This window comes from Neopelma chrysocephalum, unplaced genomic scaffold, assembly GCF_003984885.1.
Source record: "Neopelma chrysocephalum unplaced genomic scaffold, ASM398488v2 Primary Assembly neopelma1_318, whole genome shotgun sequence".
NCBI lineage: Eukaryota > Metazoa > Chordata > Aves > Passeriformes > Pipridae > Neopelma > Neopelma chrysocephalum.
This window is the reverse complement of record NW_020897980.1, coordinates 55,184-74,631: the sequence shown is the minus strand read 5'-3', so window position 1 is coordinate 74,631 and position 19,448 is coordinate 55,184. Positions and strand designations below refer to the sequence as shown.

Here is a 19,448-nt window from a genome sequence, read left to right as displayed (position 1 = left end):
TGCCCATGGCTGGGGTTGGGGATAGAAGCTCTTTAGGGCCCTACGTGAATTTGGAAATTAATTTCTCTGCAGTTCATTTTAGGTGCCAGGTCTCAGGCCACCAGGATTAACTGTGGAGTCAAAACTGAACAATTCCTTTACCTCACTTGGGTCCATTTGTGAGCAGATTCCACTTGTGAAAACCAGGAATGCAGAGAGCACGGCCTACACACAGATTCATGCATAAATCCATACTTTCTTGGAATCTCTTTCATCAAGGTGCCTTGTTTAAGGGGGCAGGACACAGCCTTGCAATCTCTGTTATCCCTCAGAAAAGCCCTGACTTTTGAGGAAATGGAGATGTTCTGAGATGACTTTTGGGAATGGAGATGGTGAGTGCAGAGACTGCACAGGGAGAGCAGAGACCTGAACTGAGCACACCCCAAAAGTCCTCATTTATTCCACTGAAAATTTGATTCTCCTTCTCCACACACCCCCTCAGCTCAGTGATCTCTATCAGAGACTATACCACAAACATTGATTAGTTGCTAAATTACTTACAATTTTAAGAGCAAAATCACTGCACAATCCCCCCCAAATATAAAGATTTCACTCTGCAAGAGGCAGCTCAGCCCATACCCCCCGTGAGCCAGAGCTGATGCTTCTGAAATTAAATCTGACAAACCCAGAGCATCTGGAAGAGTTTTCTTCCATCAGCCCTGGGCCAACAGCTCTGGACACTTTCTCACAGGTTTGAAAGCAGAGGTGAGACCTCAGTGAGGGGAGGCACAGGCAGACTTGGAAACCTCATTTCCTCTCCATTTCTCAGTGGCTTGAGGGGTATTTAAGAAAAACCAGCCATCATCTGTTTGCACACATTGAAATAAATATCAACAGCTTGGGACAAGCTGTATTATTTTGTTTATTCATTTGCATATAATTTCCTAGAGATTGCAATAAGCTGCAAGCCAGGGTTGGGATGTGCATGGCTGAGGCAGATGGATCTTTGTGTGGGGAATGGAGTGTCCCAGATTGCAGCTCCAGAGACAGGAATCCTCTGCACAGCCCCCAGCCAGGTACAGCAGCTGTGCCATCCCCCCCCCCTCTGAGCCTTCCAAACCTGGGCTGGAAGGAAAAACTGAGTCTCTAATTCCTGGGCAGTCTGTCAGAGCTGCTCAAGGGCTGCTTCTGCACTGGGCTACTTCTGCAGGAATTCTTTCTTTGTGGTGTGATCCCAGGGATGAGGAGCCCAGAGAACACCAAACACGGAAAAATGTTCCCATCCATCCTTTAGGAAACTACCTGAGAATTTTGAAGTGTTTTCCACACAGGCCAGGACAGTCCAGGCATTGACTCTTCTCCCTGAATTCAAAGGAGGAGGTGAGATCTTACACAGGCTCCAGTGGCAGATCCATGGCTCAGGTGTTCTCCCAGCCCAGTGCCCTGTGCTGCCCAGGGTCTGGGGGTGCTGGAGATGCTCCAGCTGGGCTTGTTGAGAAATGATGTTACTGCCCAAACCACCCCCTGTGCTTTGCACACAGAGCTGGGCCTGTAGGAGCATCTTCCCTGGGGAGGGGATGTCCTGCCACACCCTCTGGTTATGGAATGGGACAAGTCTTCCCACCAGGAAAACATTCATAGAATCATGGAATGTCCTGAGCTGGAAGGGACCCACCAGGATCACCGAGTTCAACTCCTGGCCCTGCACAGACACCCCAATAATCCCACCCTGTCCCTGAGAGCGTTGTCCAAACCCTCCTGGAGCTCTGGCAGCCTTGGGGCTGTGATCAAACCCTGGGGAGCCTGGGCAGTGCCAACCACCCTGTGGGGGAAGAACCTTTTCCTGGGATCCAACCTGAGCCTGCCCTGACACAGCTCCAGCCATTCCCTGGGTGCTGTCCCTGGTCCCCCCAGAGCAGAGCTCAGTCCCTACCCCCTGTGAGGAGCTGCAGCCCCCAGGGAGTCCCCCCTCAGTCTCCTCCAGCTGCACAGACCCTCAACTGCTCCTCGTGTGGCCACTCCAGACCTTCCCCAGCTCTGTGTCCCTCCTTTGGACACTTCCAGCAGCTTGAGATCTTTCTCATATTGTGCCACCAGAACTACCCCAGGACTCGGGGTGGGGCTGCCCCAGCCCAGAGCAGAGGGGACAATCCCCTCCTTCAGCCAACACTTCCCACCATCCTCCGGTTTGTACCAGAAATTGGGGATGACTCCACATGTTGCAGGAGGTCACCAGCAGCTAAACCAACACCAGTCACTGCCTGATGCTTTGCTCCTGTTCAGGCATTTCTGTGACTGTTCCATGAGCTCATCACACAACGCTCAGCACCACGGGCCTGCCCAAAATGGGTCAAGCACACTCTCCCTGCCAGCACTAGAAAGAGGTTTTCAAGGTCTTTCTGTAACTCTGGGTTGGAGGATGGCACACCCCAATTTTCATTTCTAGGCTTTGTTTCCATAAATATTCCTCGTGTCCCCATTTTTGCCCTCGGACATAACATAAATCTCCAATTTGGTGGTGAATCTGCTCCAAAGCAGCTCAAATGAAGGAGAAGAGGCGTCTCTCCTGAATTTCTCATTCCTCAGATGTCCTGGAAGAGGTTATATTCCAGAAAACAAAGTTTTCTGTGGAATTTTCTACAATATGAGTTCTAACATAGGAATGAGATTAGAGGCACTGGGTGGCTTAGAGAGAAAACTTAGTTTGAACCTGGTAAGTCCTGATCCTGTTGTCTGTGGACACAGTTAAAGCCATCACATAGTATTTTGGCTCCAATAGGATTCTGTACCTGAGAAAGGAGATAATGAAAATCAAATTTATAGGCCAAAGGTCTGGTGGAACAGCACAAGTGGGAAAAGGTGTGGAAGGACACAGAAACCTTACAGCCTGTTCACTTAGAAAGGAAAATAGAGACCTGAGAGCCACTCCCAGGGCCTGAAGGGGTTCCAAGAGAGCTGGAGAGGGACTTGGAACAAGGGCCTGGAGTTGATGGCCAGTTCACTGCAGCAGAGACACTTTCAAAGCCTAACCAGCCTCTGGAATAGGGGCTCAGCCTCAGCAGAGCCTCAAGGTACTACCCTACAATAAATATAAATCATTGTTAGGGAAAGGGAAAATGGGAGGAAAATGATGATCAAATTTTCCAAGAATAAAGTGGGGCTTCTTTTGCTAGAAAATTTGAGATAGCCTTGTAAAACATGAAGAGGGAAATATCACTTCAAACTGCCTTTAAAAAAAAAGGTAAAAATGGACAGCAATAGAGCAGCAGCCTTTGCTGTAAAAAAATCTGGTAAGTTCAAGGACCTTCCCTGAAGAAATCAGCTGAGGCTCACAGGTAGGTAAAACAACCTGCTGAATAAAAGAGGGGGTAGAAATGCTTCAGATAAAACATCAAATGGATGAAGAAGTTGAAATAAATAAATAAGATACCAGAATTGCCAATTGGCAGGGACACAGGTGGCACGTGGAGCTCCTCAGAGCCCTCTGTTTGATATTCAGGCTGTTGTCTGATTCAAGGATGATGATGAAATAGTCCCAAGCAGAGGCTTTCAAAAGGAAACAAAGCAAACCTTGCATCCACTTAATTAGCAATCAGCTCAAGGAGAGAGGAGGAATAAAGTGCCTACCTGAAAGAAGGGGAATATTGCAGAGCTCTGAAACAAAGCCAGAGCCTGATGGCCAGGGAGGACTCACCACAAACACAGATTTCAGTGGGATCACAGGGTATAAACAGTGATTCAGGAGAGGAAAACACAGAGAAAAAATGAATTTTTTTTTTCTAGTCTTGTTTTTGAAAGACTCTGGAATTCACAGAGCAAACTGTGCATGTTATCTGTCAGCACCACATCCCCACTGACACCACACACTTGGCTCTTCTACAACTCTGCTGCTCACAACTGGGGCATTTTGGGTGATAAGTCCTTCACCTGGATCATTTCTGGCACTGAAGAAAACAAACAGAGTGTTTGCTCCATTTGGGAGAGGAATGATGGGCTTGCAGTAGTTCTGAGTTCACAGAATCACAGAATAATTCGACTTGGAAGGCACTTTTTAAAGGTCATCTAGTCCAACCCCCTGTGACTCCTCTAATGATCCTTCTCTGAGTTTTTGAGTGCTATAGACAGGCACAAAACACATAAAATAATCCCCAAGCTCTTCTCAGTATTGATAAGCTCTTGGTCAGGGAGCCTAAATTCAGTTCTGGACACTGCATTTCAAGAGTCAAGAGGAAAACAGTAAAAGATCATCAGTAATACAAGAAACTTCACCTACAGGTAATAAAAGAATGAGGCAGCTCTCCCTAAACTGCAGGAGCAAAGACTGAGTGGGATATAATGGCAGAGATTCCAGCATGGGGACTTGCTGGTGGACTGTGGAACCTCCATCACTGAGGGGTTCAGGAGAAAGTTCACAGAATCACAGAATGTGCTGAGCTGGAGGGACCCACAAGGACCATCAGTCCAACCCTCAGCCCTGCACAGGCCCAGCCCCAAGAGGATCATCCAAACCCTCCTGGAGCTCTGGCAGCCTTGGGGCTGTGCCCACTGCCCTGGGGAGCCTGGGCAGTGCCCAACCAGCCTCTGGGGGACAAACTGAGATCCAACCTAAACCTGACACAGCTCCAGTCATTCCCCGGGTGCTGTCACTGCTCACCAACCCACCCCAAACTCCACCACAGCAAACAATTCCCTCAATCTTCCAACATCCTGGAGAAACGAACTCTTTGATCACCCATTTTCTCCTTGTCAAGTGTCAGAACCAATGTTAAATGAGATGCAGGTCCCAGAATGGCAGAATCTGCTGAGCTGGGAGGGACCCACAAGGACCATCAGTCCAACCCTCAGCCCTGCACAGGCCCAGCCCCAGAGTCACCCCCTGTGCCCCAGAGGATCATCCAAACCCTCCTGGAGCTCTGGCAGCCTTGGGGCTGTGCCCACTGCCCTGGGGGAGCCTGGGCAGTGCCCAACCAGCCTCTGGGGGAAGAACCTTGTCCTGAGATCCAACCTGAGCCTGCCCTGACACAGCTCCAGCCCTTCCCTGGCTGCTGTCCCTGGTCCCCCCAGAGCAGAGCTCAGTCCCTGCCCCTCCTCTGCCCCTGCCCAGGCATTGGAACTGCACTGAGGTCTCCCCTCAGTCTCCTCCAGCTGAACACACCAAGTGCCCTCAGTGTCCTCAGATGACTCCAAATCAAGGCCCTGCACCATCTTTGTGCCCTCCTTTGGATGCTCTTTAAGAGCATAAAGTGCAACTTTACAACTGACAGGAAGGCCCAGGGGTCAGGTGGGAGCTTTCTGACTCCAAGGGAACTCAAACCACACAGCTCTTGTAATTAAAAAGTCCAGAATGACACAGAATATCCCAGATGAGGCCTGGATTTTAAACCCCACCTCCCAGGCTGGGACTGGCTGACAGGTCCCAGTCTCCACTTTTAATCTCAGCATCAAATAGGAACAATTCCAACCCACATTTTGCTCACTGAATGTTTCAACCCCATGGCCCTGAATCACAGAACTGCTGTTCCTGTCAAGTTCTCATTATTTAGCTGAGGTTTTTATTTGCTTTCTGACTGCAGCTGGTTCCAGCTCTGGCAGGCGTTTGTAAATAGCTCTCCAGAATTAATAAAAAATTAATAGACCCTGTAAGAAATTACCAGAAATCACATGTGACCTCTTATTTATGTGCTTATCCTGCTTTAAAATTCATCAATGATTAACTACTACTTTTTAAACCTCTTACAAAATGTACACACAGCCTCTAATTAATTGCTGTATGAAGGTTGAAGTAAGGCTAAGCCTTACCCTGTCCTGCCTGCCCCACCAGGTCAAGATTCAAAACAACACCCAGAGGTGTAAAAGCAATATAATAAATGCAATATAATAAATACATTATAATTTTAAAAATAGGGGGAAAGGCTATGGGGTTTATTTTATTTTACTTTATTTTACCTCGTTTTATTTTCTTTCAATTCATTTTATTTCATTTTATTTTACTTCCTCTGACCTGAATTCAGCTGTATGCTGCTAGTTTGGATTAATATTTAATAATTACTTAAAAGAGTGAACATGAAATAGTTAAATCATTCAAAGGCTTTTTTTTTTAATATCAGGCACAATTAAACCTATCCTGTCACTGCCCTGGTGAAAGAGGGAGTTAACACTTGCTGAGAATGAAGATAAATTAGTTCCATTTTTCCACCTGACACATTTTCAAAGGGAATAATATGATTTTTTTCCTTTTGGGTCCTGGTATTTCTCCTTAGTGATGATCTAACTTGCTATTCTAGCTAAAACTAAAAGATAGGCTTCAGGTAAGGATTTTTTTTATAGTAATGCTCTGCCTCTGAAGGAAAATTCCCAAAGTAGAACTTTGATCAGGAATAGGAATTCTAAGGAATGTTGGAATGGAGAGACAGAAAGAGCTCAGCATGTTCAGCTCCAGCCCTGGTTGAAACTGTCACTGAGTTTTTTAAAGTGAAAAAAGCCTTTTCTAGTCAGAAATCGTGCACAGGAAACCTCCAGACAGGAGAAATCTCCCATCAGGGAGATGGTTTTGTCATTGGGTTTTTCCCTGCAAACAAACCCCTGCCAGTTTGCAGGTCTGAGCTTTACCGAGGGTCTCAAACCCCAGGATGGTTCTGGAAGAGAGAGATGGCCACAAACCCCTTCTTTTGTTGTCCTGTAGTGACTGAGGAAATCACCACAGTGCTCTGACATCACCATGAATCCACTTCCAGCAGTTTATCACCCCAAATTAATGGGAGAAATAAAACTGGGACAATTGGGCCCATCAATGATTTTTAATGAACTACCTTAACCAGAACATTTGTTCATTCTGCAGAACAAGACAAGCTCAGGATCTTTGACCAATGCCTTTATTGGGTCCTCACCCAACGGCCAAAATCCAGAATTTCCAGAAGCTCTTGGATATACTTATCCTAGACTAACCCTGAGACTTCCAGAGCCTGGTTTCCTATGGACACCTCTAAAATCATCACCAGCCACATCCCCTCTGCAGCAGTTTTATAAAACTCCATGTAACTGAGGCCAACAACCTACCCCATTTGTAGAGAGGGAGGTGAAAAAGCCTTTTCTTCAGACATTATATATTATTATGTAATATATCATTATATATTATATATATTACATATATTTTCTATATGATGTATCTTCTGTTTTCTGGCCAGCAGATATATAATAATTTCTTAAATTGCACTGACTAAGAAAGGAAACACAACTTTCAGAATTCACACCCATCTGAAAAATCTAATAATGGGATATAAAGCTTTTTGTAAATATAAATATAGTAATAAATATATAGTAATATAAATATAGTTTATAAATTAATATTTATAAATAATATTGAGCTTTGTTTGCAGCGACTTTTTGCATCCACAAGTCTTTTGGTGACTTCCAAGTTAATGTGAACGTGGATTACACCACCCTAAACAGTATTTAAATAGTATTTACATGGTATTTACATGGTATTTAAATGGTCTTTGGCCTTAACTGGTGTTTCATAATATGACAAACCACCAGCCTTTTAAATGCCACCCCCTTGAGATGGTTGCCAGTGTTCCATGGAGATACAGGTGGAGCTTGTCACAGACTCCACTTTATCTCACAAGGAGTCTCTGGTTTGTCCTGTAGATCTGAACATGTTGGAAAAGTGAATCCATCCAGGAAAAACCTGGGGCTGACTCCCACATGGAGCAAGGCAAGAGCACCATTTAGAGCCCAGTAGCACAGACTGAGCCAAAAGCAGGATGAGAGGAGCAGGAGAAGGAGACACATTCCATCAGCAATCTGGGTAAATCCCTGTTTTCTCCAGGGATTCCAGGGCAATGCAGTTTTGTGGGAAGGCAGGAGTGGGGTGATTTCTTGTGTGAGTCCCCACGTGGTTCTCTGTGGGTTGGGAACCCCCGAGCTGGGAACACACGGAGAGCTCCTCAGCCACGCCTTAAACACCAGCTTGGGCATCCTCCTGGACCAGCTGAAAGCCTTGCTGGAGAAGGGAATCATTTTAACAGCTGGACAAGTCATTTTGCACTGTGAAGGTTATGGAACAAATTATCAGAGGAGGGGAGTTTTCTCTGGAAGTCCTCAAGTGACTCTCTGGAAGCATTTTTTAGGGAAAATAAATATTGGTGTTGTGAACAGTGAAACTTCGTGAAGTTGGGTGGTCCTTGACAGACAGGAAGGCAAAGCAGGTGGGTAAAAACCTCTGCCCCACTTTAGTTTTTTATATAGAACCATAAAATTATGGAATGGTTTGGGTTGGAAGGGACCTTAAAGACCATCCAGATCCATCCCCCTGCCATGGGCAGGGACACCTTCCACTGGACTGATGCACTGAGGAGTATGAAGGCAAAATATCCCCCCTCCAACCTTCCCTGGACACAAGAGGCAGTGAGATAGGAAACCTTTTCCCTGCCTTTTACTCACTGTGGCAACATTAATTCCAGCCCCTCACCTGTTACAACAAAGTCTAGACCTTGTTCTCCAAAGCTAATGAATGTTTGGGAGCTAATCATGAACAGAAAGAGGTTAATCAGTCCCTCAGATCGGGACTCTTGATATATTCAACAAAGAAACTGCACCAAAGGAAATACCCATAGATTTTGTTTTCAAATACAAATTTCTAATAATTCAGAGTCGCCAATGGGCTCCTTCCCTTTTTGATTTGCACAATTTGTGTTCCCTCTTCGCTGCCTTCATTTCCCTTCTCGTGTGACATTGATGTGGCTTTTAAAGCCAGGAGCCCAACATATGATTTACAGGCTCTGGGAAGGAAAATTATAACGCTGGAGCAAGAAATGGCTCTGAAATTTCCATTAAAATCAGGCAATTTCAGCACTCTGCAGAAACCTACTGGGACCAGGGAGCACCTGAGTGGCTGCAAGTCAGTCTCTGTTGCATCTGAATATAGTATAGACATTTTAAAAGCACTAAATAGGCATGTGTTAATGCCTCCCCAAGACAAAGCAGAGCACTTCAGACTGGCTTTTATGCCAGGAACAAAACAGTCGCTGCAGGAGTCCCTTAAGGCTCCAGACAATACTTCTCCCTTTCATGCTGAAGCAGGAGCTGAACCCCAACCCGGTTGTGGAGCCCCCACGTCGGCAGCAGTGAAAGGCAAGGCAGCCCAGTAAATGGATGGGAGGGCAGAGACTGCCACACTGGAGGAGTTTTCAAAGGTTTAAGGATTGGTTTCAGTGCTCAGATTCCAATGAAAGCCAACGTGACCTCGCTTTCCTTCCTCCTTTTGAAGTCCAACAGTTTGCACTGAAGGGCTCTCTGCCAGCTCACAACAAATTAACAGCAGAGTTTACGGTGGTTCCTAAATCCTGTGGCCTCCAGCCACAGCTGAGGAGTGGATCACCCTCCTTTCCAAACTCACAGGGAGGAAGGACATTCTCCAGTCTGGACAAAGGTTGAGTTTCCCCGTGGAAGGTTTCTGCAAAACACGGAAATGGCCTCAAGCTGCACCAAGGAAGGTGTAGCTTGGATATTAGGGGAGATTTCTTCCCCAAAAGGGTTTTGAGGCATTGGAACAAGCTGTCCAGGGCACTGGTGAAGTCCCCATCCCTGGAGGGATTTAAAAGATGTGGCATTTGGGGACATGTTGTGTGGTGGCCTTGGCACTGCTGTGGGAATGGCTGGTTTTGATGACCTTAGAGGGGTTTTCCAACCTAAATGATTCTACTTTGATTTTCAACCTTTATGATTTCATGATTCTGTATATTCATGGATCTTGTTGAACCCTGAATTATGGCAGTCAGCAGGACACATCCCAGTCCTCCAGAGTCCAAGGAATTGTGGTTTCCTTGCATAATTGGAAGAGCAAGGAGGATCCAGAGCAGCAGATCAAGATGCAGTCTCAGGTTCCTCTGCAAATTAGAGCTGTAAACAGCATGCAGACCTACATGAAAGGGGAGCAAGGCCTAATTGCCCACTGGGATTGTGCATAATCCAGGCCTGAGGATGTTCCCAGTACCATCCTTTCTGCCTCCTTCCCACACATGGGGGACAGAGCTGCTCAGAGGCTGGGCAAGATCAAAAGTCAAGCAAAAAGCTTGGTACAAACCCTTGGCCAACTTCAGTATTTGTAGCATTTTTTCCCAACCTAAAAAGGCAAAGAACTGCAGGCAGGGTTTGCTTCCAGACCGTGTGTGTTGTGCCTTTTGCCAGGGACAGCAAAGCTGCACCTGCCCAGGGGAAGGGCTGGATGTGGCTTAAACTGCCTTTAGTGGCTGTGAACTGCCAGAGGGCAGGGCTGGATGGGATATTGGGAAGGAATTCCTCCCTGGGAGGGTGGGGAGGCCCTGGCACAGGTTGCCCAGAGAAGCTGTGGCTGCCCCTGGATCCCTGGAAGTGTCCAAGGCCAGGTTGGAGCAACCTGGGCTATGGAAGGTGTCCCTGCCCATGGCAGGGGTGGCACTGGGTGGGCTTTAAGGTCTCTCCAACCCAACCCATCCTGGGATTCTGTGATGATTCTGTGACCTGTGGTGTTGACCTGGCTCCAGAAATGTGTGCAGGACCATAATTGGAATTAGGGGCTCCAATTCCAAAGCCACAGAAGCCCTTTCTGTGCACACAAGTATCGTGGGATCATGGAATGATTTGCATTGGGAGGGACCTTAAAGGTCATCCAGTTCCAAGCCCCTGCCTTGGGCAAGGACACCTTCCTGAGTAACTGGAGAGTGACTGTTCATCAGGAACTGGAGGGATAGGACAGGGGGGAATGGGTACAAACTGAGAGAGGAGAAATTTAGATGAGTTATATAGAAGGAATTCCTCCCTGGGAGAGTGGGCAGGCCCTGGCACAGGTTGCCCAGAGAAGCTGTGGCTGCCCCATCCCTGGAAGTGTCCAAGGCCAGGTTGGACAGGGCTTGGAGCAACCTGGGCTAGTGGAAGGTGTCCCTGCCCAGTTGTAGGGGGTTGGACTTTAAGATGATCTTTAAGGTCCCTTCCAACCCAAACCATTCCAGGATTCTATGGCAGCAACAGAGGAAAACGATGTTCAGAACACCAAGGCTTCTATTTCCACAAAATCCTGGCTGAGACAAGAGAGATGGAAATACAATTATTCCTCCAATGTATTAGAATTTCTTCCGTGTGTTCTGACCTGTGTTTGGGGGTGTGTGTGAACACACAGACAGGGCACCTCTGCCCTGACCTGCAGTGCCCCTGGACACACTTCCTGGTGAATGAAAGGGATAATGAGGACCCAGGAAAATCACTCCTCTCATCTCCCCACGCCGTGAGAAGTGCATGGCAATTCACCAGCCCTTAAGGGTGACACTGTCGATTGTTTCAGGACAATCAAGTAGCAGCAGAGAAGTGGAGTGGGAATGGGAAGGCTGGTGTCAGATGTACAGTTAAACAATAGCTGTTTTGCCTGTCATTCATCCCCAATTACTGCAGGAGGGGGGAAGAAAAACTATTTATAACCTGTCAGTCTCAAGAAACCACAATTATGATGATTTAATTAACACATGGAGAGGCTTTAGGCAATCACATCGTTCTAAATTTAAGAAGCAGCACATTTCAGGCCCAAGATGATTTAGAACATTAACAAACGCTAGTTGAACCAGGGCAAGAATTTGATGGCCTTGTTGGTTCCTTTTAAAGCATCCATCACGGCACAAAGATAATCCAAATGGATGTGTTAGTGAAAGATGAGAGCAGTGAAGAATCATCTGGGGTTTCAGGGGCCATCACACAGAAGGAGAAGCTGATTTTAAATGAGAACTGAGTTTGAAAATGAGCAAAACCACACAACGCAAGTCTATTCATCACAGACACTCCTCACTGCACTGGAAAGGCCTGGAAAAAAATTGAGTGATGAGAGTGCAAGACACTGAGGGTGAGCCTGACCTTCCCATGGAGACCTTGGAGCTGGTACTCAGTGTCAGACAGGCCTTTCTTTGGGCTGGTGCCCAGGAGTGAGGTCTGACCATGGGATGGGCTCTTCCCTCCCAGGGCTGAGGGCTGGAGCATCCAATAAAGGATATTGCCAAAGGTTCCTTAAATCCTGGGCTGCTCCACTCCTGGCCAGCTCCTCTCCTCCAGAAACTGCTCTTCAGGTCTCCATTTCCTCTCTCCATGTCCTACCTGCTCACATTTGGGCTGTTCAGCCTGGAGAAGAGGAGGCTCAGGGGAGACCTCCTCACTCTCTGCAACTCCCTGACAGGAGGGGGGAGCCAGGGGGGGGTTGGTCTCTTTTCCCAGGCAACCATCAGCAAGACAAGAGGGCTCAGGGTCTTCAGCTGGGCCAGGGGAGGTTTAGGTTGGAGATTAGGAAGAATTTCTTTGCAGAGAGGGTGATCAGCCATTGGAATGGGCTGCCCAGGGAAGTGGTGGATTCTCCATCCCTGGAGGTTTTTAAGCTGAGACTGGATGTGGCATCAGTGCCATGGGCTGGGAACCACGGCGGGGTTGGATCAAGGGTTGGACTTGATGATGTCGGAGGTCCCTTCCAACCCAGCTGATTCTGTGATTCTATGATTCTATGATTCCCTGCTGTGTCCTGTTCCCCCAGCACAAAATGATTCCATTGGGATTTTCATCCGCCCATCAAACTCGGGAGTGCTCAGCTCCTACCCAAACCCAGCCAGAGCAATAATATCACTCTTAGATTGACCTTGTCTTCTGCTTCTTAATTGGATCAACACACAAGTAACAGCCAGGAAAATCCCATTTCTCCAATACAAGAAGAAAAACCTTGACCTGAGTTTACCCGGGGAAAAAACACAAAGAACTTTCTGCTTCATAACTGGTTCTGTGTTCACTGTCCATCGAAGCTCACGGATGGAGTTGCTTAAATATATATTAAATATAAATGAAATATATATTAAATATAAATACCCTGCCCTGGGTATTTATACCAAGTGCAGTTGGAAGCCCTGCACACCCCCAGGGCTGGCTCTGCCCAAAGCTCTTTGTACTCCATGGAATTCCTGAGCTCTGCCTGTTGGGATGGACAAAGGGCCACATTCCCACACCCATTTCACACAAAGTCACTCCCCAACCACCTAATTTTGCTCCTGATCTGCAGTGCAGTTGAAATGTTCAGGCAGAAAACTATTGAGTGCTTTTGTATGACAAAAGAACTTGCAAAATTCGGGCTCAAAATCGAGATTAAGGTCAGTCTTCCCCATTTGGGTCTTCCCATGAACAAAACACACTCCTGGACAGGCACAGAACACCAAAGGTCACCTTTGATCATGAACAAACTGATCACGTTAGTTTTCCCCAGAGGCTAAACCCAGCAATATTATTTCTCTTTTTATTATTGTGTATGTCAGAGGAAAGTGAATAATGTGGTGATGGGGAAAGGACAGGGAAAAAAAAAAAAGAACCTTCAGAGCAAAGAGCTGCTGTGTCAGATCACAATCTCTGGGATGCAGGGACTAAAAATGAGGAGAATGCTACTTATCTCGTGAATTTTGAGAACTTCAAGTATGATGTAAAAATACATTAGTTTTAATATTATAGTGTAAATTTTAATTTAATAATTTAATATTTAATATTATAATGTAACATACATTGGGGTTTTTGTCCCACAAAGGAGAGAAAACCAAGAGGAGAAGCTCAAGCATCTTCACAAAGCCTTTGCTGTAGGAAGTTGGCTACTGATGGAGACACAGCTCTGGAGCAGAGAGTTTTTAGGAGAGACTCTGGCTTTCCAGCATCCAGGAACTGCTCCTCTTCTGGCCAATTATATTCAAAAGTACTTAAAAAAACCCCAAAATAAATCTATACTTGAACTAATTAACAAAGGGGGAGTTTTGCTGTAGCTGGACATACCCCAGATGGTGAGACTGGAGATGACCAGCATTTTTTGGCCTTCCTTGCCTTCCCCCTTTTGCAGGTGGAACAATTCCCATTGGATTGCAACACCAGGACTGATCCATCTGCCAGGAAGGGCTTTCTGTTTGCTTGGATATTAAAAAGGCAAAGCCCAAACAAATCCAAAAAGCCAACATTCCCAACCTGCTCTCCTGCCATCCCTTCACCAGCTCCTGACAAAGAGGAATTTTGCAGCTTGGACAGAGCTGACAACTCCCTGGAAACCCCTCAGAATGGATCCACTCCTCTTGTCCGTGGAGGTGGGAAGATCTACAGGCACTCTGAGCTGATTTGGCTGCACAAGAGGCAGATGTGAGAAAAGCTGATTAGTGTCCAAAACGTTTCCTGCTGCAGCCCATCTGTGTTCAGGGCTGGAATACCTGGCTGGAAATGACCAAACACTGGGCTGCTGCTGGTGCTATAAACACAAATCACACCGGAATATTTCATGTCCAAATGTTTACAGCACAGGGAGCAGGGCAGAGGCTGCACAATTCCCTGTGCCAGGCAGCTCCTGCCAGGAAAGAGTGAGGTCTCCAGTGGCAACAGGATCATCCATGGAGCAGTTGGGACCTAAATGTATTTCCAAAGCTCTCTTATTCCAGGGAAAGTCTCGAGAACATTCCCAGCAGCAGGACACTCACTAATAAGGTTGTTTGTCCCTCTTAGTGTGTGTTTTATTGTTTATGTGTGTTTAAAAGAGAAACCACAAATGAACAGGTTCAACAGATTCCTTCCCTGTTTCTGAGTGTTCTCCCCTCCGGCACAAGCCACATAATGCACTAAAATTGATTTTTTTCTCCTCCTTGAAATACTGGCAGTGCATCACAAGAGTTGAACAGAGGCAGAAGGGGTGAGAGAAAGGCAAAGGGAGATGGAGAGGGCAAAGGGCATCTGCCACAATTCCAGCAACACAGGAATCCCTCAAAAGGCTCAAGCAATGATTGTAATGGGAATACAAGTATCTTCCTTTCTTGTACAAAGCTTTCCAGTGCAGCATCCTCTCCATTTGGGCAGCTCTCCCTGTACACAACTCACTGAGGTTTCCAGAAAGTGGCAAAATTTAGGGAAGAAGGAAAAGAGGTGAAGGGAAGGCAGGGAGGAGGATCCCAGCTGGACATTGTGTCTAAGACTACAAATCCACAGTGTAATTCCATAGTTTTGTTAATTAACTACTGGCTTGTGGATGAGACCTAGTGGAGCAAATGTAAAGCCTCGAATCTGGTCAGGAAATCTCCCAAGCTCAGCAAAAATCTGGGAGATGTGGGTTCAGCCCCTTCCTTTGTCCCTATCCCAGAGCAATCAGCTCCCGAGGTCTCAGCAGCACTTGTGTCACAAGCCCAAATGCCAGAGGAGCTCTTCTCTCCCCAGGCACCAGGGTAAGGACTGAGTAAGAGTTTCAGAAGTGTTCCACATCCTCCTGCTGCTTCCTTTCCAAATTTACAGCCCGTGGCTCAATTGCTGCCGAGGCACAGCTGGCTGAGCTCCGCCGGAAACACGGCCGGTCATTTTGGGAACATCTTTGGGAAATCTCGCACTTCACAAGTGCTGAGCCCAGGAAAATTTGCCCCTGTGCATTTTTTGTTACATCCCCAGTGCTTCTAGAGCACAGCTTTCCTTATGCTGATGTTATTCTTGCAATACCAAGCGTGAAATGCTAAGAAAGGCTCTGAAGGGTAAAAACTGCCCCATCCCTGGAAGTGTCCAAGGCCAGGTTGGACAGGGATTGGAGCAACCTGGGCTAGTGGAAGGTGTCCCTGCCCATGGCAGGGGTTGGAACTGGGTGATCTTAAAGGTTCCTTGAAGTCAAGCCATTCTGTGATTCTGATTTCTAAAATGTCCCTTCTCCTCCCCCCTCTGAGCCCCTTCTACCATGTCCCTCCCTGGCTCCGCTCGGAGGAGCAGCACCAGCAGCTTCTCCTTTGCTCACTCTCCCCACACAAACCCAGAGCTTCTGACACAGCTTCATTAGGCTGATTCACCCTTCAGTTTACAGCTCAACAAGGATTTAAGGCCCATAATCACAGAGAAGTGGAGGAAGAGGAGCAGAGGAGGAGCCACAGCACAGAAGGATGTAGGAAACTAAATTACAGTGCCTGCCCTGCTGTGTTTCAAAACAGTCACTGGAGAAAAACCCACACTGTCACTGGAGAAAAACCCACACTGCTTTGGCCCTAAAGTGATGACAGCAGGCTAATGGAGAGCTCCTACTCCCCATTCTCCTCAGTCCTCACCTCCCATATTCTTGTCCTTGCAATGCCCCACCTGTGGAATCACCTTCCTTTCCTGTTCCCCCACCTATGATGAGCCCACACCTCTGCCATGAAATCCTTGCTCAGCATTCCTTCCAAAAACCTCAGGCTGACGAGCAAAAGGAAATACAACCACTGCTTTTAAGAGAAAATAATGAAATGTTCAGCCAGTCATTGAGTGATTTCTCCCCAGAGGTCACAGGCTGAGCCCCTGGGCACGCTCATGATGAGTTACAGAACTGGCACCTGGCACTAAACACACCCTGGAGATGGAGACTATCCTGCTTTTTCCTTTTTGCATCTTGTCCAAAGCAACACAGAAATGGTGTTTAATAAATAAATAACAAACAACAACAGCGTGTTAACATTTCCTTTTAAGCTAAGCTCAGAAGGAGATCAGCAGCCCACCAAGTCTGAATGCACTGCACTCCTTTCTCAGTCTATTTGTCCTTTCTCCCCAGTGGCGAGAAGGCAGGAAGCAGAATTCCAGCTGAACATGATTTTGTGTGACTGGTTTAGCACCAGCAAATACAAGTGACAACCACCCTGGTTCACACTCCACTGGCAAACACAGTGGAGCTGTCCCTGCTCGTCCCCGGGATGTGGGCAGACATTGAGAGGTGTAAAAGTGACCTCCCGGGGTGTGTGTCCATCACCTCTCGAACGGCCTCAGCTCACACAGACAAGCTGCTCACCTGCTTGCTTGTTGTTTGTTTTGTCCCTGCCAGCCCGGGGAAGGGGAGAGGAATGACCTTCCAGGAGACGGAAACATTCCTGTAGCAATGTTCCCTGTCCCCACTCCCCTTCCCAGTGAGCCAAACGCAGCTATTTTCCGTGTGTGAGGTGGAGGAAACACAGCTCGGGGTCTGAAACTGCTTTTTACGGCCCCCAGATCTTCAGCAAATGTACAAATAAATATGAAATAGAGAGGCAATGAGATGCACATGCACAAAGCAAATACCAGAATGAGATGGCAGCAGTCTGGGGACTGGCTGGGAGAGCCAAGATCATGAGCATCCAGTTATTTTAGCAGCCCTTGCCAATAGACTAAATAGAATAGCATAGGCCAGGTGTCAGTGATTATAATCCCACTGATGCCAAGAGTCTCTCCCATTTCCAGCCAGCCTGGCTTTGCCTCTATCTCTGCAGTACAAGAAATATTTCCTAAAGCAGGGACTGGAAAAAGCAGCCATACAAAGTGTACCTGCACCTCCCCTTCTCCAGGGCAGCTCTGTGTGCCTTTGTTTTAAACTCAAAATCTCGTTAAACTTAAAAGAAAACCATCCCTGCTGCTGTGAAGAACAGAACCTGTGGAAACAGCTCAGCACGTTGTTCCAATGCCAGTTCTGTCCTGGAAAACAGGTGGTTTATGGATGAGCTGAGCTGGATAATCCCAAACCCCAAATGATCCCTGTGGAGAGAGCAGGTCTGCTCCCCAGACCTCAGAAAACATCCATTATCACCCCACTCCCAACAGCAGCATCTGCTCAGGTTTCTCTGCCCTTCCCCAGCTCCAGTGGAACCATTATCCCTTTTCCAGCTCCAGTGGAACCATTATCCCTTTCCCAGCTCCAGTGGAACCATTATCCCTTCCCCAGCTCCAATGGAACCATTATCCCTTCCCCAGCTCCAATGGAATCATTATCCCTTCCCCAGCTCCAGTGGAACCATTATCCCTTTCCCAGCTCTAATGGAACCAATATCCCTTTCCCAGCTCCAATGGAACCATTATCCCTTTCCCAGCTCCAATGGAACCATTATCCCTTTCCTGAAGACACACAGTTGTTGGACAGCTCAGCTGCTCTCAGGCTGTGGGAGGTGGATACGTGGAAGGAGACAATCATTTGAACACAATTCCTTAAAAAAGGAAACTCAGCAGAGTTCTAAGCAGTGAATACCAGAGCCTGCCTGCCTTCACTCTGGGAGCCAGGCTCTCCTCTCCCATCCAAGGGGTTCTTTTTTGGGAGAAACCTCAGGAATGAGCAACTGGGCCCCATGGGAGGATGGGCCTGAGCTGCGTCTCACTCACACAAAATGGCAGTTTCCCACAAGTATGTACATTTGGGTAAATTAGGAAATAAAGAGATGCTCCATTTTCTATTTTTTCCCCAAACACAAACCCTTTCCACTGCTGTAGAATCTACAAGGAATTTTTTTTCCCATTTTTAAGTGCTGTACAGTGCCTGTCTCTCCTTTTACAAGTGGAACCTTGTAGCTATGGAGACGAAGAATGTCAAATCCAAGCTGAAGACAGGATTTCACTGAGGGCTTTGGGTTGCTACATGTGCCTTCAATGATCTGGTTTCCATCTCCTGAAGTCTTTATTATTGTCTATTATTTATGAGTCTCTCTTAGTGTGCTAAGAGCCACTGGACAGTCTGATTTACACCAGAACCAACACAATAAACACCCTGAGTCCTGCAAAGTTCTGCACCACCTTAATTTAACCTGAATAAAACTGTTGTGGTGCTGCCACAGCACCTGGAAACTGGGTGAACTGGGGTCCCCTTGTGTTTAATGCTGTGTGTAACAACCCACACCACCACAGAGGAATTAACACCACCCTGATCTTCTGTCCTACACCTGGTAGGGCTCTTCAACCTTGGAATCATATGCCATAATCCCAGATTACCCAAATTTCAGTCTCCCAAATGACATGATATCACCCCTACATCTTCTGAGATCCAAATAACATAAGAGGTGATGGTTTCATTAGCTGGATGTTCAGCTATAACATGGAAATTCAGCTGTCTCACCATCGTGGTGCAAATTAAACAACAAGCTGATGAAACTTCAGTGCTGATAAACCTGAGCATGAAGGGGAGACAGTCTTTCAGATCAAATTAGGGCTCCTTGTGACAGCCAGGGAAAATTCAAAATAACTTTACTATCACTTTCTACTTGTGCTGGTAACAGGGAATAAAAACCCCACACCTTCATTCCCACGGCACTGGAGCAATGACAGGGATATGGCAGGTGGTTTCCTATTTTGAAGACAACACTGCTCCAAAGAAAGCAACCCCAAAACAGGCATTTTTCTTCCTTCTCCTTGACTCCATGGTCTAAAATCAGCTGGGGATTTCAGGTGCCAAACATGAAACATCTCAAAGTCGCCCCTTTGTCAGGAAGTGAAAACATCATTTTTAACAAATCCGGATCCCAGAAGTGCAGCCTGTTCCACTCTGCTCATCTTTAACACAGCTCTCCTGCCAAAGTCAGGGCTCAGAATTTCCATAGTCAACCCCAATCTGCACAAATGGACTGGGATAAACCCCAACAAGCACGTGGAACACTCTCAGGTAGGACATCCACAACCAGAGGAGAAAAATCCCCCACGGTGCCCCAAAGCCACGTCACGGGCAGGAT

General features: G+C 46.9%; 1 protein-coding gene across 4 annotated transcripts in view; it reads right to left on the bottom strand.

Moving 5' to 3' along the window:
* The window catches only part of LRRTM4 (leucine rich repeat transmembrane neuronal 4), a 203,433-nt gene that overhangs the window by 178,730 nt on the left and 5,255 nt on the right, over window positions 1-19,448 (bottom strand). The gene's annotated exons all lie outside the window — the stretch shown is intronic.